This window comes from Puma concolor, chromosome E4, assembly GCF_028749965.1.
Source record: "Puma concolor isolate L17-30 chromosome E4, mPumCon1.1.hap2, whole genome shotgun sequence".
NCBI classification, from domain to species: domain Eukaryota; kingdom Metazoa; phylum Chordata; class Mammalia; order Carnivora; family Felidae; genus Puma; species Puma concolor.
The window spans coordinates 57,588,624-57,607,450 of record NC_141683.1 but is presented as its reverse complement, the minus strand read 5'-3'; the positions used below and the strand labels follow the sequence as shown (position 1 = coordinate 57,607,450).

The 18,827-nt window shown below is 40.6% G+C and overlaps 1 long non-coding RNA gene across 3 annotated transcripts in view; it reads right to left on the bottom strand.

The window, feature by feature from the left end:
* Positions 1-5,949: 5,949 nt before the first annotated feature.
* The window catches only part of LOC147572704 (uncharacterized), a 154,897-nt gene continuing 142,019 nt past the window's right edge, over positions 5,950-18,827 (bottom strand). For 2 of the 3 annotated variants that reach the window (XR_015246233.1, XR_015246234.1), the window contains one exon: positions 5,950-11,305. This is a non-coding gene — a long non-coding RNA (uncharacterized LOC147572704). The remainder of the gene's footprint in view (positions 11,306-18,827) is intronic. The other variant, XR_015246235.1, reaches the window with a different exon arrangement.

Below are 18,827 nucleotides of genomic sequence, written 5' to 3'. Positions count from 1 at the left end.
GATGAGAGAGATACTTCATTCACAGCATGTAAGATCTTAAAGCGACATAATCACCTGGGCAAAAATGGCAGTATTTGCAAAAACTTGAATTTAAAAAGTTCATTCTCTTTGACGTAGTCATTCCAGTTTAGAAATGTAATCTAAGGAAACTATATACACACACAGTCTTAGCTACAGAATTCTTCACTGTAGCTTTGTTTTATTTTTATTTATTTTTTTAATGTTTATCTTTATTTTTGAGGCAGAGAAAGACAGAAGAAAGGAACATAAGCGGGGGAGGGGCAGAGAGAGAGCGAGACACAGAATCAGAAGCAGGCTCCAGGCTCTGAGTTGTCAGCACAGAGCCCGACATGGGGCTCAAACTTGTCAACTGCAAGATCATGACCTGAGTCGGACGCTCAACCAACTGAGCCACCCAGGCGCCCCTGTAGCTTTGTTTTAAAAAGAAAAATAGGGGCTCCTGGGTGGCTCAGTCGGTTAGGCATCTGACTTCGGCTCAGGTCATGATCTTGAGGTTTGTGAGTTCGAGCCCCACGTCAGTCAGGCTCTGTGCTGACAGCTCAGAGTCTGCAGCCTGTTTCGGATTCTGTGTCTCCCTCTCTCTCTGCCCCTGCCCGGCTCATGCTCTGTCTCTCTGTCTCAAAAATAAAGAAACATTTAAAAAATTAAAAGAAAAAAAAACAAGAAATATAAAATTCAATAAAAGGGGATTGAGTAAGGAAACTATGGTGTATTCATTTGACAGCCATTGTTTGCAGCCATTAAATAACAGAATTTATGTATGTCATGAAATATATAAAAATAAATATATTTATATTTATATCACTAAAAGGTAAGCTAGAAGATAATATCACTGTATCCAAAATTGGTAAACAATATTAAGTATATACATGCGTATACTGAAATTCGAATGAAACGTATTTAAGTATTTATGGCAGTTATTTCTGGGTGGTAGAATTACAAGGGCTTTTTAATTGTTTTCCTCTATACTTCTGTTTTCTAGATATTTGTATTTATAGCTGATATGTCTGATGCAGTATCCAACCTTCCCTTAAGAGCAAACAGCTGCTCTTTGGACACAGGTGACCTTCTGATTGGTCCAGGGGCAATTCTCTGACCCAACCATATCTCATCCTTGGGTTGGTTGGAGAACCTTGAGATGGCTTCATCTTTGAAAGGTGATGAGAGAAGGAAAAAAGAAGAGAGAGAGAGAGAAGAGAGAGAGAGACAGAGAGAGAGAGAGAGAGGGAGAGAGAAATTAGGAGAGATAGTTGGTCCCTAAAGCTGCCTCCATTCTCATTTTTAATTGTTTCCTAATGCCAATCAAAGAAAATATGCACCTTATAATCAACCTCCCTTTCTAAAGATGGCTGATGTGTTTCTTGCAAACAGCTACAAAAACACAACAATACCAGAAAAACGAATCTATCATAATTAAGAGAAAAGTTAAATTGCATTTTGAAATAAATCTGTAGCAGGATAATACGTTTTTATGCTTTGTCAATTATAAAAAGATAACTAGACACACTTTTATATTCTTGGTGTTCTGTCGAGCAAAGTGTCATTTTCTCAGAGAGTTAAAGTTACTTGCTATGTGTGCTTCTCTGTTTTTATAATTCTGAGCAAATGACAATGTTGCTTTCCTTGAAACCTGGATAAGATTTTCCTCGTACATGTAAGTCTTCATCTTAGAGAAGTTCACTCCATATTCCACCTTCAATGCAGTTTTCCTTATTTATTAGTCCTTATTGGTCAGCATACCTTTCTGAGAATACACTTTTAGGAATGTTACTGGTCCTCAGTCCACTGTGTTTTGGAAACTCTGAGAATCCACCTGTCCTGCAAGCAGGGAATAATATATTAGAAGAGATTATTGAGTGCATGGATGGGTGGATGGATGGATGGATGGACAGATGGAAGAGACTGCAATATTAATCAAATGTGTTTTTAATGTCTAGGATATGCTTAGCACTGGGCCAGTCTCTGAGAAGCCATGTCAGTAAGAATCATGAATTCCATCTTTGAGAAGCTTAAAAGAATGTTATGTTGAACTGCAAGTCATTGTTAAGATCCTCCCTAAGAGCAATCTATCTTTATGAGTGGTTCATGCCCCGAAGGCAGGTTGGATCACTCTAAGATATGTGAAGCTCTGGAAAAATTTATCTATATAAATATAGATAACACCTGGAGTCCTCCAAATTAGTGTGTCAGCCCCATTCTGGAGGCCCGATCTCATGTGCTCCCACCAAAGAAATTCCACACCAGCCAGTGGGAGTGATCCACTTGCCATTTCAGCCTCTTGAGGCCCTGGGATGGCCCCATGGGTGACAAGTCTCAGAGCTTCTCACAGCCCCTGGTTGAACCTACAAACGGGATAGCAGGTTGACTGAGATCCATGTGGGTTTCTATCTGGGCAGGGAAAGTCTTGCCTGGAGCATTGTAGGCTCCACCTGTTCATAGGCAGTAGAAGGGGACTGGAAAATGTTGAGGGAGACGCTTCAAAGCACAGACCTCCATGAGACATGGGGCTTGAGGCAGGAATCCTTGTTTGCCAAGACTAATGGTGGTTCTAAAAGTAGGCATTTCTTTTTTTCCAAATGCCCTTCCCCTGGACTCACTGTTATTCATTTTGTCACAAATGCCCACGGTGTCCAAGGCACTAAACATAATAAGTAATCATCTTGGTAATGGAAAATTACACCTCCTTACCTAGAGTCTGACAAGCCATCATTGAATTTCCAAACAGCTTACCATCAATGACAGAAGTCTAAATACATACATACTTATAATTACCTTCCAAGGCTCCAAGCGCATTAAGGGAGAGAAATATGAACTCTTGCCCCTATATTCATACTTTAATATTTTCTTCTGTTGCCTGATCATCTGGTTTGTGTGGGTCATGAAGCTGATGAGCTGGATGGCTTTCTCCTTCTAAATGAAGAGCCGTCAACCAAATTAGAAGCACTGAAGTAAAAGCCAAGTAGTAAAGGCCACAGGCAGGAGTTAGAGCTGTTTGGACATGGAGGACAGAAGTGGGACGTGGGGAAAAGTGTGGACTCTTGTGCACCCGTGTCCCAGACACAAAGAGAAACCACCAACAAATGCCGAAAGGGTCCTTTTCCTGAAATACCCGGGGACATGGGGTAACTCAAGCAGTGTAGCTATAGGGCACAGGAGATGAAATGGAGTATGTATTCCATTGAAGGGCCATTCTCCTCCTTTGCCGGGGAGCAAAGCAGAACTTTTATACAGGGAGGATCCATGAGCGGAAGTTCCATCTTGTGACTTAGCCACTTTGCAGGCACCGGCAGATGGTACCCTCTGCACAGGTATCAGTGTCCTCGGAGTAAACACTGGCAGAGATGACAGTTCCAAGGAATTTGCAAGACATTTTGAGGACATCAGCTATTCCTAAGTGGGCTCCAGAGCAGAAAAACACAGCAGGTGCAGCATGGTTACTGTGGCTGACAGACATCAGCTTTTAATTATGCACAAGTTAATATAGTGTTTAATACCGATCAAAAGTCTTCCTCCACTTCCCAGGAAAACGTTTCTTAGAAAAGTGAAAAGAACTTGTTGTGCCTCTTTGAACAGATCGCTCGATCCTTTGGAGACTCATTTTCCTTATCACAGAGATAGTATGAGGACTAAATACACCCTGAAAGGCTGCTATGTCTTTTGTGTTACTAGTTACGTGTTCATTCTTTTCTGAGGGTCAACAGTTATCACTGTGTTCTTTGGGTACATGTGAGGGTACAGTATCCTAGTTTTTAAAAAATGTGGGCTTCTTTTCTGGATCCTTCTTCTGGTTGCCAGTTACAGTGGTGAGTAATTATGTGCAAATGCACGCTCTCCACTGAAAGTTGTAAAAGGCAGAAAACTCATTTCTTCAGCGCCCTTGAAAAGCTACAAGACACTAATGCATGTCTGTGTGCCAGCAGTTTAGAAATGAAAATCTCCACATTCCTTGTGCCTGGTCTCATTAATTCTCCCCACCCCATTGGTGTTAAGGTTTTATAAATAAGCAAGACAGGATTGATTTGTTCCATTTCAGCAAACTGTAAAAGAAAACAGTCAAGAAATCACTCCCATCATCATCCCCCACTCCCTCCCCAGTGTGTTACTCTCTAAAACTGGGCAAAAGCCTTTCCCAATTAGGTGAAAGATGATTTCATTTCAGTAATCTTTAGAGAAGTTATTTCTGGTTTGTGCAAACATGCCAAAATAATGCAGCAGGCCTCATAAAGAGTCCACCTTGATTTCTCTCTGGCTGTGGGAAAACTCAAGATGCAGGAAGACCTGATTACCATATTATGAGGATTTATGGTGTTTAGCTGCACCTATGTGGATGTAGCCTAGAGGAATAGAAGAAACATGGAGGGAAGAATCAGAACACCTCGGGGTGTTGCGGGGGGCGGGGGGGGGAGGCGCTTAAAGGTGTCTGGTTCTGGGTTTACAAACGTTTTTAGTAACATCCTGGAAATTCCAGGCAAAGGTTGCCTTTTGGCTACGGATAGGGAGAGGGGCAAGAATCTTCAGCCAGAGCAGATCTACTTTTGCAGATTTCACAGTTGAGGCTTCCATAGATGATCAGTTTCACCCACCAATATAATCTAAAAACCTGTTGTTACATTGGTGGTTTGAATTCTCCCTCCGACTTCTCAGCCGATTCGTTCTGTCACCTCAACAGTTCCAGTGACGGGGGCCCCAAAGCACTGATCTTTGGACAGATGTTCCCTAAATTCCCTTTTAGCTCTATTAATCCATACCAATGTATGAATATAAACAGGAAATGCAATGGTGTGGACATAAGTTGAAGCCTTTTGTCTAACATGACTCATCAACTCTACGTAGCTACTCTTCTTCCTATAGCTACTGAGGGCAAAAACAATTTCAAATTTATTTTGTTTTAACATATTTTTTAAAACATGTGAAACTACACCCCCACCCCCATCCTGCCTTTTGACACAGGGTGTTGCTTTTTCTCTTCAAGAGGGAAAACATTCACATCAGGATTGATTTAAATTTTTCACCCTTTTAAATCATAAACAGTCCTGGTACAAGAAACAGTAGCTGTTATTGATTAAAAGTTCATTTGCCTTGCCTGGGCTGATGATTGATACTTGGAGGGGTGGAGGGGTGTTGGATTTTTGGCTGGGAGATTGGAAGTGGGGCAATTTTGTCACATTACCTGTTCTTTATACGAGTGTTAGTGTTGGAGGAAATTTAGGTCTGGGGAAAGAGCTTTTTTTTCTCCCAAAAAGTTGGTCCAACTTTTTGTTTTATTTTGTTTCTTGCTATGCTGTGTTCATCAGCTTTAAGTAGCGGTAGTGCATACGAGCTTGCGAGAGCCTCTCTAAATGGGCTTTTAATGGTCTGTTGAATAAAGCAGCTACCAGTTCAGGAAATGCATGCATTTTATAGGTGCAGATTTTCAAAGCTTCTATTTGTGAGTGCCAGTTGAGAGGTGCCTTTGTATATGTTCTTCACAGACCCAGTACAGCAATAAAGACCACTTCTGGAAGCATTAAAAAACAAGGAATAAATTTTCTTGTCCCACTTATACTTCTAATGTCAAGAATAATAATTTTTGTGGTTAAAGAAAAAAAAAGTATCTTTCCTTTAGGAAAGTTATTTGAGCCCATCAGAAAATCATAATTTCATAGGAGCGTGGCAATTGAATTCATTGAATGCATTTGCCTGTGATATTTGTAATCAAGGCATAGGGTTTTCAAGAAAGTAAGAAGTGATTAGCAGTTATAACAGAATTCTTAGTGTTTAGTTTTCTAATTTGTATGTGTTATTAACATTATCTCTCTTTTAGTTTTTAACTGAAGCCAACATACACCATATCCTTGAACTTGTCAGTTAGTAGAACATCTGGAAGTAATAGTGATCTTTGCACAACACCATTTAATATTGACGTATTAAATTTAAAATAACAGAATATATAATATGACACCAGGTTTTATTAGATAGCAATAAAGGCAACAAGTAGCTGTAACCAAACATTTTTTTTTTAATGTGGTGGGAAACCTTAGAATTGAAAGATACTCCATTAAATTTATTTTTCTGAAAAATTGGAAAGACTGTTATTTTTCATATTTAATGGCACAGCACCTTGGCTGAAACTGAAAAAATGGTATTTTGTGGAAGCATAGTTTGAGAACCAGTATCATAAATAGAGATGCATGGAAATTCTGAGGTTTCTAGAGATCTTATATATCACAAGTTGGACTTTTTCAAAGTTGATTTAAAATCCTCAGGACCGTCTAAGTCTGAAACCAAGGGAAAAAAGCAAATTAAGAAAATGCTTATAAATTTGACTACTGCAAAATGTAGTCCTTTTAGTCTGCTACGTAAAACTAAAATTAAGAATATTTAAAAGGCAAAAAAGAGAAACTGGAAAACATATTTGCAGCATATATTATAATGTATTACAAAACTGAAAATCATGCGAGTTTGTACAATTCCGCAAGTGACCAACTAATACTCGGGAAGGTAGAAAACAGTGGTCAGAAAATACTAAACAATTTACAAAATAAGAAATACATAAAACAATATGCATAGCAAAAATGACCCAACGTTATTATTATCTTTTGACGCTTATTTATTTATATTTGAGAGAGAGAGAGGAAAAGCAGGAGAGGGGCAGAGAGAGAGGGGATGCAAAATCCAAAGCAGGATCCAGGTTCTGTGCTGTCTGCACAGAGCCCAATGCAGGGCTTGAACCCAGGAACTGGGTGATCACAACCTTAGCCGAAGTCAGACGCTTAACTCACTGAGCCACCGAGGCGCCTCCAAATTACTCAGTTACTGCTAATCAGAGGAATCCATATTAAAACAATGAAATAACATTTATTTCTATCAATCAGTGGATTTAGAAAAATGGATGCAGTCAGACCCTGCTATGTATGTTAGTATAATTTTTCGAAAAATAATGCAGTAACATCAAAAGCTTTAAATTTTTTTTATACTTTTAATATAATCAACATTTCCACTTCCAAACATGGGTTACCATCTCCCAGTTTTTCCTTTACATTAAGGCTTTTGTAGGACAGTCTGTGTATCATTATTTAAAATTGGAAAGATGGAAATAATCTCATTGCTTAATTCTAAAGGACAGGTTAAGTAAATCACGGGATAACATACTATCATACTATCATAACTAACATATCATACTATCAGGCCTTTAATTATTGTGTTATAAATGTTTCCTTATTGATATTAGTAGGTATTCATCATTTTAATGGGAAAAAAGCAAGTATCAAAGATACAGTATGCCATGATTTTATTTCTGTTAGATTATATGTGCGCAGGAAATGGCTGGAAGTTCATATATCACAGTGTCTATTTGTCATTCTATCTGGGTGGGTGGAATTATGTGTGTTTATTCTGTTTGTGTTTTAGTCTATGCAATTTTTTTTCTATAATGATGATGTGTGTCAGATTGAGGGAGAAAAAAAATGTATTTTCCATCCTGCAGAAGCTATCTAAGGAGACCAAATGACATATCTAGCTTAAGACATGTTATTACCTCCAACAATCGTCTTTCTTTCTCTAAAAATAATCTCTCTTATGGATTCTTCCTCTTTAGAACACTTTTCACCCATTTTATTCATGGGTCATCTCAGCTGGTGACGACTTTCATATTTCTCCAAGGGAACGTATAGTTTGTTTCTATGCAATAAACTCTTCCAATCACCAGTAATGAAATCAAATCACTCTAAATTAGGGTCTTTGGGAGGGAAAGGCCAAGTCAATGAATAGCTTTGTATGATTTGAATGAATCCCTGAAGAAATAAATCAGACTCTTGGCTTTTATCTTAGTCCCAGCCTTTGGAACAAGAATGTTAACTCAGCCAGCTTAATGCTTAGGAAAACAAAACAAAACAAAACAAAAAAAAAAAAAAAAAAAAAGAAAATGTTTAGGAAAACCAAAAAAGAAAACAAAACAAAACTTAAAAGTCTCAGTGTCCATAAAAGGATAAAGATACTCATTTGATCCCATTTTTTGAGCATCTACCCAAAAGAGCTTAGTATGGACTAAATATGTTTAAAATGAACATCAGGAACAAACTTAGAAGGGAAAAAAGGAGAAATAATGTCTGGATTTTAGAATTGAGAGACCCGAAGGGGTGAAATGCCAGGGGTTCACAGCTCAGCCCTACATCTTACAAACTGTGAGAATATAAAGAATCCACTTAATCCTTCTGCAGGGAGGTAATACCAAAGTAAGGATGTTATGATTGTTAAGTGAAATGAAATACATCGTGCAGTAAACAATTAGTAAATATCAGTTTCCTTCATTCCCAGGAGAAGAGAAGAGGGCAGAGGAGGAGAAAGCAGGAAATCTCCCTCACCTCCAACCCTCATCTCCAGAATTTCAGGCACAGCCCTAGCAGTCTGGTGGGGGAAATAGATATGTGTGTATATATATATGTGTGTGTGTGTGTGTGTGTGTGTGTGTGTGTGTGTGTGTGTGTATGTTTGGAGGGAGGAATGGTGGGAACGAGGGGATATTTGAAGACAATTTAAACATCCATCTGAGAATCGGAACAGCAGCAACAACAACAAAATCGATAGTCGTAAAAAACAGTAACAACTGAGATAAGACAGTGTCCCAGGCAGCGGTGGGCCCGGAACACATAGATCACTATTTTTGAGACTCATCAGGTTCTGTCCCTGCCCTGCCTCCTCCTGGATCATGCCGAGGCATCTCAGGTATGCTGCTTAGTGCTTACCCTGGTTTTGCTATTTGCCATTTGTCAGTTGCTACTTGCCAAATGAGAAAACAATTGTTTTCCTCTCTTTACCCAGAACAATGCTATACAAACACAGAACGTGATCTTTAAAAATGCTTTGAGCTTTAGAGAAGGTAACACTTACACCCAAAATATTATTGGTGTTGCTGTTGTCGTGTGCAGCGTGGTTGAAGGTGTTCAACCTTGGAACTTGGTATTCATCTTGGAACTCTGAAGCTGGAGAAAATTCCACCTCGCTTCCAGCCTAAGCGGGAAATAGTCTGGAGGAGAGGTGAAATTTTAGGAGCTCTTGAACCATGGTGAATGTGGAGAAAATTTGATTAAAAAAATAGTTTACGAAGGGCACGGTGGGGGCTGGTGATCGGGAAAATCGGAATGGACATGTGGTATGTACCTCGCACTGAGTGTGGTTTGAGAGAGTTGGTGTGAATTAGGAATATCATGAATGTGAAATACATCCACCACAAGGTCTGCTATTGTGGGTTTGAGTTTGGAATCCTGAAGTGTTTCTTTAGGATCAAAGCTTTGGCAGAGGGAGGTGGGCATGGGGACAGGTTCCAGTCTGGCCAGAAGCAAAAGCTCTACATTTTCCTCAGGAGACATGTAGTCTGAGAAAATATATTTGGTTGCTCTGAGTGTACGTGTTCACATTTATTTTGGAGTCCTTTTTGAAATTTCTGAAGTGAAAATGCCTGTACTCTGAAACAGGGCAATCATGACAGCTGTTAATTCTCTGACTCTCTGTCTCTGTCTCACACACACACACACACACACACACACACACACACACACACACACTAACCAGTATTTACTCTTTGATGTTTTATTAGTGCCACTACTTTTGGGGGCACACAGTGAATTGGAAAGAGTCCTCCTGAGGTCCATTTGAAGCTCTCTGCCCAAACTCTCTGGAGGAAAGGAAGAGCCATGCCCCAGTGAATCTCAGCACATTTTTTTCTACCATAAGTCAGGTTAGTTTTATTTGAGGTCAAAACGGCAATTGAAGTAGGAAATATGCTCCTGGTATTTGGAGAAGGAGAAGGGTATCTGGGCAGACCCAGGCCGCTCTGGCCCGGGTGTCTTACTGTGTCCCAGGGCAGAGGTAGCACTGCCACTCCACTGCGTCACATGAAGAACACCCAATTGGGAAGGACAGCCCTGAGCGTTTGGGCCAGATGTTCACAGCATCTTGCACCTTCCCAGGAAACTGATTTTGGGATAAAGGCGAAGCAGATGACTGGCAAAGGCTCCCGTGATGGAAATTGAAAATGTCAGGGAACAAAAGACATAGGAAATAAGAGTTCCCTTTGGATGCAGCTCTCTTAGCAACATCCTGTTCCCAGCCATGAGCCCACCACTCGGCCGGAGGGAATGAAATCCAAAAGGGAATTTGGCCCCATTTCCTCTGACCTCTTGAGGTGGCAGTGGAGAAGGATGGCTCCCCATTCCCCATCTCCCAGTCTCCCTTTTCTCCCTCCAAATGGATGACTTTAGGGGGAGCAAAGTCTCTCCTCGCCCACCAAGTGGCATAGAAGCCAATTCTTAGAGTAAGGTATTAGATGTTATTTATATCTGTAGCTCTACTCCCTAGCAATAAGTACTCAATAAATGTTTGTTCATTGTGTGTGTGTGTGTGTGTGTGGTGACGGTGGGGGGTGGGGGCGCGGTGATGGTTAAGATTTCTGGAGCACCTCCCCTGGGTCAGGGTGCCAGGCCCAGGGACATAGTTTTATGTGAGCTATCTCACTCACCTCTTCTACCGGTTCGACGAAGTAGGTCATCAGAACTTCTCAGAAAATGGAGGCACGTGGAAATTAATGTCATATTTGAGCTGTGAGGGGTTGGTGTTTGAATCACGAACTGTCCACTCCAAAGAATGATCTCCTTCCATACCGTGGTGATGATTATATCCTCTCAGGCAATGCGTAGGCAGCACCATACTTGCAAGGTGTGAAGTTGGACAACATCCGCTATTGTATCACTGTAGAAAAAGGTTCTCCAAACTCCAATTGTTCCCACATGTTGGCTGATAGACCAAATCTCTTCTAAGTTCTTTTCTGAAGGAATCCCTTGGACTCAAGATCAGGGCAGAGTCATGTTAAAGATTACTGAAATGGAGTCTTTGAATGTACTTCTAGCATTTCCCCTCACTGGATGTGATACTACGTGAATCGGGTTGCCCTTCAGAGCTTCAGTTTGTTCAGCAAACAGGAATATGTCCCATCACCCGTACTCTCACCACGGAGAATGGTCTTAACTCAAGGATTAAATTAGATAGGCTTCGTGAGAGAATTTGAAATCCGCCAGATTGTTAAGGTCAGAGACACTGTCTTTTATCTTTGTAAACCCCAAAACACCTGGGAAAGTGCTCGACAGGTTTGTGAAATGGTTTGTGAACTGGTATAGCTTTACATTCAAATACAAGACTTCCATGTTTCTGGTTCAATTTAGATAGTTGTCACGGCAATCAGCGGTCTCTTCCTTTCCAGTGGCCTAGGGGAGGTGGCGGTAACTTAGAGGGCACTGGTTGTCTGGTGAACCTAAGGAGAGGGTTTGAGATAGTTAGAGTCGAGCCATCTGAAGGTGCATGGCTTCAGCAAAAAACCTAGAACCTAAGACTAACGTGGGTAGCAGGCTGCCCACCTTCAAGGACACATATGTACTTGAACAACAAACATATCAATGATGACCAATGTTGACCGATCACAACCAGATCCTCCGAATGTTACAGAAAGAAGAGTTCTTGAATGATACCAGAGAAGTGGGAGATTTCCTCTGCAGTTATCAACATGGCAAAGACCTGGATTTTGATTTTCTACCATCCTAACTGGAACATATTAAATTAGATTTAAAGAAACAAATGTGTGTGACACTTAATTGCCATGGCATTAGGAATTAAAGTTCATACTTGTTAGAAAGGCCATAACATAACTTTTGACCTAAGAGTTGGTTATGTAGCCCATATAAAATGTGTGTAAGTGACTTACCACCACATGAAGACGCTTCCTAATTAATAAATGTGGCTGTACGAAGCCTTTTGGGAAGCTCTGGTAGAAAACACTCCCATAGATCATTCAGAAGCTTCTTAATTTTTTTTTTATGTTTATTTATTTTTGAGAGAGAGGGAGAGCATGTGTGTGGGAGGGGCAGAGAGAGAGAGAGGAGACAAGAGTCCGAAGCAGGCTCCAGGCTCTGAGCTGTCAGCACAGAGCCCTATGTGGGGATCGAACCCGCGACCGCAAGATCATGACATGAGCCGAAGTCGGACACTCAACCGACTGAGCCACCCAGGCACCCCCAGAAGCTCCTTTAAATCCTGTTTATATTCATGTTATTTTTTAGGCTTTATGCATGTAAATTGACCTGAGCCACACAACAACCCCACAAGGTAGATGATAATATTACCATTTTACAGATCATGGAAGATGAGCGACAAAGACAATAATCCAATAATCAACCTTCTATATTTAACAGTGGTCCAGAAAAGCTGTGTGTGTTCCCACGGACTAACAGTTATTGATTCTGAATGCACAGCTCATGTGACAGGTGTCTTGGCAAACAGGAAATGGATGACAGAGCCTTCTAATAACTGTGTAATTTTAAGAGGCAGATCAAGAAGACATGAGTATTGGATGGGGAGCAGATGGCTTTCATATTTCTTTACTATGTAGTACACAGTGAAGAGAATGCAGAGTCCACTTGGGTGATGGAAAACCAAAGTTTCCTGGCATGTCTAACACTTACGACTCTCCCCTTCTGCTTAGGGAAAACACAAAACACATCACAAGCACTAATTGAACAAGCACTCTTGAGGTCTGATCATCAAATTATCTTCAAGAGGTTGGAGAGAGAGAGAGAGAGAGTGAGAGAGAGAGAGCATAAAAAAAGAAAGAAAAAAAGTATTAGAACAAAGACCAACAGCAATATTTTGTTCTTTGTTCCCATAGTCTCATCATAGCTGAATCAAGTTGCATGCATATATTAACTCTGAAAGATGTGAAGGATAACCTTCTTGATTCTGACAGCTGGTGTTGCACAGCAACTGGGGTCATGGATTCCACAGCCTTACTGGATATATTGTCAAAATGTTTTGGTTAAGGAGAATAAAAAATCAACAGCTCTCCCTTCAAGCCTTGTCTACCCTAAAATACTCTGCAACAAAATTAAGTAATACATCCATCAAATCATGTGATTTTTCAGTCAGCTTCTCCTGTCCATTCTGCACACTTTTCTTCCTCCCTTGATTGTTGCCACAGCATCAGAACCACCCACCCCTCCAGCTTCATTTAGAGCAGCCTCCACTGGGCCTAGGTATTTTGATTACAACCACAGATTGACTGACCTCCCATCTTCCCATTTTCCTTCCAGGGACGCTTGTGGTTTAAGCTAAATACCATGCCGCTCTAACCACTTAAAACAGAGCCACTGATTAAGACACAGCTATAACAATTGGATGCAAAGCTCCTGTTCTGAGAGTGACCAACATCCTGTGCCCTGACAAACAGCCAGTCCAAACACACTGGAGGCTAAATGGAGCTTTGGTGGAAGAGTGGTTAATTGTGTGTTGGTTCCCATGGACAGAGTCCATGTTTCCATGTGTCATTTCCAGACTATCCAAGAGGAATTATAGGAGAGGCCAGATGAAAGGCTTGGTATGAGTGATAAATAGGGGTGAGAAAAGTGGAGACTAGTTGGGTTAGATGAACTCCTGAGAAGGTTATTCGTGGACATTAAAGCTGGGCATTGTGCCCTACATGGCTTGGATGTAAGCTGTCCTTGCTTGGATGCCTGAAGTCCTATCTTCATAGGTTCAATGTTAGGTTCCAATTCCTCATCACAAAGCTTTATTTGATCTATTTTGGTTTCTATTTGACTACAGATGTTTATTGAGCACCTTCTATGTGCCGGGTACTAAATGCCAGAAATAAGAAACGAACAAGACAGATAAGGTCTCTGCCTGGTTTGCATCCCATTGGTGGAAACAGAAAATGGACAAGTAAACAAGGTTACTTGGGATCATAGTAAGTGCTATGGGGAAAAATAAAGGAATTAAACAGGGAGAGATGCAAAAGAGTAACTGGGATACTAGAAATCCCCTTTAAATTAGGTGTTCAAGAAATGCCTTCCATAGTGGAAAGTGGAGGAAATCGTGAGAAGAGACGGAGCCAGTGACAGGAAGATCTGGGGGCGGGAGATCACAGAAAGCATTCGGAGGGAGGGGGGAGAACTACACGAGACAGTCATAAGGTAGGAACTTAGGGTTTGTGTGTCCTAAAGGAAGCCATGTGACTGAAGCATCCTGAAGAGAGAAGAGAGAAGACCAGAGGAGGTTGGGGAGGCCAAGAGAAGCTACATCATGAAGGACTATAGGCCATGGGAAAGAGTTAAGATTTTACTCCAAACACATTTTGCTTTCTTCACTTCAACTCAGTGGTCCATTCTCCTAAGTTTGCATTGACGGTTTGATCGCTACATTAGGGATATCCAATCCTAATCTTTGGCCAATACCAAATTGAATTATAAGTATATAGCATTGAACTGTAAGTATATAGATTGGAAACCATTCACTAATGGCTCTTTCCATTAAGCTTTTTATGGCAAGGATCTGTTCTCTCATTTGGCATGTCCCACTCAATAGCTTCTCATTGTTTACCATTCTGCTTTGGCAGAAAATAGACATTAATTCGAGAGAATGGCTTTTGGAGATAGATTTTACTTTTGTCAGTTATCGATGATGGAAAAACTATAAAGGATGTCTTTCTGAAAAGGGGCAGGTGATACCTCTCTTAGCCTGTTGTTAGACCTAAACGAACAGTTTTATGTGAGAGAAAAAAATTGAGATTCCAACTCAAACTTTCTAAGTTTTTTTTTTTTTAATTTTTTTTTCAACGTTTATTTTTATTTTTGGGACAGAGAGAGACAGAGCATGAAAGGGGGAGGGTCAGAGAGAGAGGGAGACACAGAATCGGAAACAGGCTCCAGGCTCTGAGCCATCAGCCCAGAGCCTGACGCGGGGCTCGAACTCACGGACCGCGAGATCGTGACCTGGCTGAAGTCGGACGCTTAACCGACTGCGCCACCCAGGCGCCCCTCAAACTTTCTAAGTTTTAAGTCTAAGTTTACTAAGAAACTGTGTGTTAAGTAAGGCTATGCACCTGCAGTGAAATACTGAGTAAAATCAAAGACTCAAGCCTGGAACTAGTTTTCCCAAAAATGTACACTGAACAGTTTCCGCCACATGATTTTACAGGAGTATCCATAATCTGCCATTTCCCAGGCATCTGGGCTCATGAATATTCAGACAGGTAGAGTGCTGAATACTTTATTGAATGATGACATCTGGCACTCCTGGATTAAGTGATGCTTCTAGTCCTAGGAGAAATAACGTAGGTTACTACTAAGCATACTCGTTTTTATATAGAGTTCACTTATTAATGAAAAAATACATTCTCTATCAGTTCAATGAATTTTTTCTAGGCAATAACCTTGTACAGGATGTGCTAAGGTCTAGAGAAATACGAAGTTCCATATTTACAACCTTGTACCTGATATTCACTAGTTGTTTTTTTTTTTTTTTTTTTTTTTTTTTTAGGAAGTTTTGTTTTTAAGCCCCAGGTACTATTCAAGACACTGAGTCTACTTGTGTCTCTGAGAAATTTTATGACCTTGTTTGATAAGCTGCAATAAACCTACTTTAATAAAAATCTGAAACTCTAGGATCTAAGTGTTAAATTGGCCCCAAGGAAATTTCTGGAAATGTATGGGGCCATGGTGAACTGTAGACCCCAGCTCAAGACTGTTTGACCAAGGACCCTTGGGGATTATTAATGTGTGTGAAAATCTTTTATACATTTTGTCTTTCCATTTCTAAGGCACAACAACTACAGGCATAGATTGTAGGCAAAGTATATTTACATTTCTTAAATCCGTGTTTCCAATTCCAAACTATGCATTCAGATCCTGTTGGTGGTGGCGAAAGGAATCCCTAGACTTGGACATTCCTTGCTTTAAAGTGTAGGGTATTGTATATTTCCCCAATATTTGTGCCTTACTGCTCCTTTGAGAACACAGATTCTCTGCACCGATGCTTCATTTCTTCACTAGCAACCCCCACATCAGATCTTAATGGTCATGGTGCCCACTATACATAAGTCTTTTCTCTAAAAATATCAAATCGTCCAGAACTGATAGCTTTCATGGAAAGTCCATTACTTTGTTACTTCTGGCAGGCACATGTGTTTTCCTTTGGCTGGCCAGGCTAGTGGTGTTTCCAGCAGCGTGGATAACTGGCGACCCCGTGTAGTTCCTTCTCTTAAGCCTGTCAAAGTCTTGTCTGACACAGGTAAACTGGACATGACTGTATAAACATACCAGGGCATTTGGTGACACCTCTAAACTGTGACACCTTGCCAGAAAGTCTCCCTAGCATGTCAGTGAGTGGTTAAAGCTTTCTGGGTCCAGTACAGTGCTTCACCACAAGATAAGATTTCTGCAAGCAGAACTTTGTCTTCAAGGTTTACATTTTGCTTAAAACTTAAGCTCCAAAAACTTCAGGTCAAATTCCATTGCCATTGATTTTCCCCTTGCCATTCAGGGTTGGACAGTCCCCAAGGGTTCCTTCTGGAACCTTGAGCCCATTACTTTCCAGTTGCGTTTCTGCCCTTTTCACTTCTCAGCCGTAAGTGTGTTTATCCTGACTCATATACTACCTTTCCCTTCCAGAACACGTTTAAATAAAATTGTAAATAGGGATCCAAGTTGCTTTTTCATTTCACATTCCACGGAATTAGTGAGAGGGAGAGTGGCTTTGGCACTCTCCATACTCTTGTGTAGAACACCCTCCATACTCTTGTATAGAACTGCCCTCGGGGAAGGACTCATTGGCTTTCCACGTTCTGCTGAAGCTGATGGTCAAAGCATGGGAAAGTTAGACATTTGCCCTGTAAAATAATCCTCCAGTACTTGTTGTGCTGTCCTCTCATTTCTATCATGCTAAGCATTCTATTTAAAAGACATCTTTGTGGGGAGCCTGCGCGGCTCAGTTGGTTACGTGTCCAACTCTTGATCGCAGCTCAAGTCGTGATCTCATGGTTGGTGAGTTCCGGCCCCACATTGGACTCTGCGCTTACAGCATGGAGCCTGCTTGGAATTCTCTCTCCCTCTCTCTGCCCCTACCCACTCGTGCTCTCACTCTCACTCTCAAAATAAATAAATAAACGTTAAAAAATTAAAAAATATATATACTCCGTTGTTTTCCTCCAGAGGAAAACTCTCATAAAGTAACGACCACAGTTTTCACTCAGCACCTTGCCTCTCCTCTTGGTGGACTCTCAATTAGTGTGTGTTGAATTGAATTGAAAACCAGTTACATGAACTGGTTAGGTTTAACCTGGTCTTAGAACACAGCCTGATTAGTTGATAGCTCTTCTCCTTAAATTTTCTATTTTCGGGTACTCTTTGTATTTTTCAAGTCTGAAACTTTTAAACACAAGGGCCTAAAGAATTTCATCCATAGCCACAGTGGCTGAAGTGTTTTAATTCCAAGGTAAAAATATGTACTGCCTCATCTGTAGCCTGCATATAGATTTATGTTTGGATCTTCAAGATAAATTTGCCTTCTAAAAGATCACCTAGGATAATGGAAGAGAAGCTTCCATCTATCTTTACTAAAAATAAAACCTCCGGTCTTAATGGAACACAAGATGTCTCCCTTGCACGAGATATAATGCAGCTGGGGTAGAATTCTCTGATGGGTTTTTAGCGAAAAATGCCCTAGTCTCCTTCTCATTCCCTGAAGCACTGGGTAGCTGCCAACTCATTCAGAATCTGTAGGCATCTGGTAAAGCTCTGGTTTGATTGCCTCGGTCAGGTTGGATAGAAGTAGACCCAGACATTGCTCTTCTAGACATGGCTTCTCTGTTATTGCCTTGAAGTTTATCCACTCTGTAAGCTCAATCACCTTGAAAATTACCCTTAGTTTTCCATCACTCACATTACCTTAGTCAGTTTCTTAGCTACTTGGATTTTGTGTGGAATATTTATCCAATTAAATCACACCGATGGGCCCTGGGATCCATGAACTATAAATACATTTATAGTTAATCATCCGACTAAATTCTTTCCCGAGATGAAAAAAATATATATATCAAAAAGGCCATCTTCTAGGAGTTTCCAGATTGTAAAAATGCAGATCTCGTCTGCGTTGTGATATGCCTCTAACAGGGATCTGTCTAGCCTCAAGTGGGAGAAAGAGCTTTAGAGAAAAGTGGTAGCCCTTGGTTATCAAAAGGTTAAGTGTGACTTTGGTGCCTTTGGGGGGGGGGTATTCTTTTTTTTTTTTTTTGTCAGGATTAAGCATAAGCAGAGGTAATTTTGGAGTTAATCAGATTTCAAAGCATGTAGAATTTTTAAGTCTGCATATGTATATACCATAACAATGCTTTATTAATAGATTCTTGATCATACCACTTATTAGTGGAAGTGTCTTCATGGATAAGTGGACAAAGATTGATTTGAATCGATTTGTTTATTCACAAAAAGAGAAAGGCTTCATGTTTTCATATCTTTTATCTGTGAACAACTTTCAGACCCTTAAAATGGTCTATGAACATGTCCAACTCAATACCTTTCAACTTGGAAAACTCAAAAAATATGTGAGAACTTATAAATGATGACAGAGCCCAAGTGAGGGTTTTAAAATAAGTAAATGATGCATAAAATTACAGAATTGTACAAATGTTTTATAAGAAGACATACCATTGCCCAAATACCATCCACCTATACACACTCCTCACAGAATCTCCTGCGGGCTCTCAGAAAGTAGTAAGACAAGCTTTGTGTTGGAGAAACACACAAGAGACACAGGAGGTGATGATGGTCCCAGACACCAGGTGGAAGTCTAAAAGGTAGATGAGCTTCAGAACTTTCTTTTAACAGAGGTTCTCAGAATAACAGAAACTTAGATGGCTTTCCTACATCCCCAGGGCTCCCTTTCTCTTTCACAGCTGTGGATTCTCTTTCACAGCTGCCTGATACTGGTCATGTTGAGCAGGAGCCCCAGCT